Source organism: Limulus polyphemus, unplaced genomic scaffold (genome assembly GCF_000517525.1).
Source record: "Limulus polyphemus unplaced genomic scaffold, Limulus_polyphemus-2.1.2 Scaffold2465, whole genome shotgun sequence".
Classification (NCBI taxonomy): domain Eukaryota; kingdom Metazoa; phylum Arthropoda; class Merostomata; order Xiphosura; family Limulidae; genus Limulus; species Limulus polyphemus.
In genome coordinates, this window is record NW_013668075.1 from 50,810 (window position 1) to 54,860 (window position 4,051).

Sequence of the window (4,051 nt, forward strand, 5' to 3'; positions counted from 1 at the left end):
CAACGTTAACCTCACTATTAAATTGGAAAGTAGGAAGAACGTGTTCTACCGTACAACGTTAACCTCACTATCAAATTGGAAAGTAGGAAGAACGTGTTCTACCGTGCAACGTTAACCTCATTATAAAATTGGAAAGTAGGAAGAACGTGTTCTACCGTGCAACATTAACCTCACTATCAAATTGGAAAGTAGGAAGAACGTGTTCTACCGTGCAACGTTAACCTCACTATCAAATTGGAAAGTAGGAAGAACGTGTTAACAATATTAACCTCACTATCGTAAGAACACGTTCTTCCTACTTTCCAATATGATAGTGAGGTTAACGTTGCACGGTATAACACGTTCTTCCTACTTTCCAATTTGATAGTGAGGTTAACGTTGCACGGTAGAACACGTTCTTCCTACTTTCCAATTTGATAGTGAGGTTAACGTTGCACGGTAGAACACGTTCTTCCTACTTTCCAATTTCCAATTTGATAGTGAGGCTAACGTTGCACGGTAGAACACGTTCTTCCTACTTTCCAATATGATAGTGAGGTTAACGTTGCACGTTAGAACACGTTCTTCCTACTTTCCAATTTGATAGTGAGGCTAACGTTGCACGTTGCTAGGAGAGCGGATTTTATCGTGCAGCTGTAACTTCACTCTCACTGAACAATCTATAACATTCGATTTACAAAACCGTTAAAGCAACCATTAACAGAGCTGGAAAACAAGTACAATACAGCATCGCGTGTCTACAAATGGTTGTACATATCGTATGTAAAAAGCTAAAGACAAGTATAAGCGTAAGTTTATGATGTATCGCCAATTTCAGCTTCAACCAATATTCATGATTTTGTGAATTAGTAGTGTGGTAAAATTATGGCTGTTAGCCGAAAATAAATAAATAAATTAATTAAATAATATAAAACAGATTGTACTACCGTGCGTGGAATTAAAGTTTCTTGTTCCCGTGAAACGACATTTCTTAGGAAGCTGGAGAATAGTTCATCCTCGTGGTTGGAATTTTATAGCGTTTAGGGCGAGTGTTACGTCTAACAAAATAAGGTACGATCCCATTTTGTATATTGTGCTCGTGACGCACTCAACAACGTCTTTCTTGTTGGGCTTTTGGCCCCGAACACACATTACGTTTACGTCCAGTTTCACAGGAAGATCTCAAAAGAAGTCTCAGGAAAACGATTATCGCACAAATACTTGTTACAGTATTGTATGCACATACGTAAGTGTGTGTGTGTGTGTGATTAAATCCTGACAGCGCTAGAACAAAGCTTAACAATTCAGAATTCGGTTAAAAGGAACTTTGTTAACTGCAATTCCCGGCCTTTTGCAGGCGAAATTGATTTTACGTATTTACCCCGATTAAAAAAAAATCTGATTTTACTGTAAATGTTAATATAATAATAATTATTATTATTATCCGTCGAGAGAATTCATGATTAAGTAAAGAATGTGATAATGTCTTACCTTTTCTGTCTATATTTACATTACGATCACTAAGCTTCACAGTAATAATTTCGAACACCTTCAAATAACCCAGTGCACGTAATGCTCAGATTAAGGTTAAGAAATATCAGATTGATGATCGTTCTTCGGAGAAAAATAGGAGAACTCTAAGTACTGAAGGAAGACGACCTGTCACATTTATATAAGAGCTTATGAGAATGTCGAAGAGAATTCTTAGTGAATTTCATCTCCATGGTTACTAGATCCAAACAAAGAGATCTCTCTGCTACACTTATTCACATTGTAGAACCATGTTGGTGGCAAAAATCATCATTATTTCACACACACTGTAAAACCATTTTGGACACATATCTTCATTATTTCACACATTATAGAACCATGTTGTAACATAGATTTTCATCAGTTCACGCACCGTAGAACCGCGTTGTAACATGGATCATCATCAGTTCACACACCGTAGAACCGTGTTGTAACATAGATCTTCATCAGTTCACACACCGTAGAACCATGTTGTAACATAGATCTTCATCAGTTCACACACCGTAGAACCATGTTGTAACATAGATCTTCATCAGTTCACACACCATAGAACCATGTTGTAACATAGATCTTGATTCCCAAAACATTTTTTTAAATGTTATATAAGTAAAGACAAGATAGTTTTAACCTTGGAGGTGTTAATAAAATATCCTCAGCAGTAAACTTGAGTGTTTATAACACTGGAATACAGGATTCGATCCCCATGCCAGGCAAAGCGCAGATAGCCTATTGTATAGCTTTGTCTAAAACACAACGAACAAACAAACTTATGGCTTTACGTTTGCCGTGAAAATAAAAACAAAAGGACATTTAACTTTTAGGGTTTGTTTGTTTTATCAAGCACAAAACTACACAATAGGTTATCTATGCTGTGCTCACCATGGGTATCGAAACCTGGTCTTTAGCATTAAGTCTTCGGACTTACCGCTGAGCCACTGAGGGGTTAATTTTAAGGGACAAAGTTGTGGTAAACAAATGTGCTTCATTGACTACGTTTTGATTGGCTGATGATATTGAAGTCTTATCAAAACGCCCCTTGGTGGCACAGCGGTATGTCTGAGAACTTATTCGGCTAGAAACCGGGTTTCGATACCCGTAGTGGGCAGAGCACAGATAGCCCTTTGTGTGGCTTTGTGGATAATAACAAACAACAACAAATCTCTTTTAAAACGAGATTCTTTCGTGAATAATAATTTTGAATATATTACAATTTATGCTATTTGATTTTTAAAACATTAATGTTCTAAATTCAGAATTATGGGGCTGTAGATGCGCTATAAGAGTAACGGTCAAATTCCACTATTCGATCAGATAATAGTAGCCAAAGAGTTGGCGATGGGTGATCTTAAATAGCTACCTAGCCTCTAGCCTATCAGTGCAAACTTAGAGATGGCTATGTACAACTTGCGTGAACATTCCCAAAGAGCATGTAATAAACATTTTCAAAAACAAACGTTAAATCTCTCGATAGTCAACCAAGAAAATTTCACAAGACCAATAGTCAATCAGTAAAATTTAAAAATACCGAAAGTTAACCAATAAGATTTCGAATATCCAAGAGTCATCAAAGAAAATTTCACAAGACCAATAGTCAATCAGTAAAATTTACAAATACCGAAAGTTAACCAATAAGATTTCGAATATCCAAGAGTCATCAAAGAAAATTTCACAAGACCAATAGTCAATCAGTAAAATTTAAAAACAATTAAAGTTAACCAATAAGATTTCGAATATCCAAGAGTCATCAAAGAAAATTTCACAAGACCAATAGTCAATCAGTAAAATTTAAAAATACCGAAAGTTAACCAATAAGATTTCGAATATCCAAGAGTCAACAAAGAAAATTTCACAAGACCAATAGTCAATCATTAAAATTAAAAAAAAAAAGTTAACTAATAAGGTTTTAAAAACCCAAGAGTCAGCCAAAAAAGCAATAATATTACTATTTAGGTGAAACTTTTTTTTTCAGGGTTGGAAAGGGGGATTTGTTACCCGTTTACCTATTTCGATTTTGTATCGACCCGATTGATTTATTAGTTTCTTTGTTCATCTAATGATGAATACACAGCTTGGAGTTAAATGATCTATATAACGTAAAATAACACTACAGCTAGAGTACGTATACATCTCAAACAAAATGTTTTGGCTAATTTGTTTTGCAGTGATATTGTTATTAACTTCTTTCTCTAACACATAGATAAACACATAGATTCGTGTGTTAAGAATATAAGTAATATTTTAAACGTCTTTAGATTTTTTTAAAAATCAGGAAGATTAGAAAATCCTATTATTTTTAAATTAGTTCGTCACGAGGCTCATTTTATAGATGTCACTCTACAGTGAAAGACGTTTTGTTTTTTTATCCACGGAAGCTATCAGTAAACAACATTGTTTATTGACAAAAGGGGGACATGGATAAATGTTTCGGAATTCTATCAGATTCCATCTTCAGTATCTAAAGCAGAATAAATGAATTTACATCAGTCTTCATACATTTTCAAAGTGCAGTTGCTAAACATAACGATAATTAAACAAATAAAAC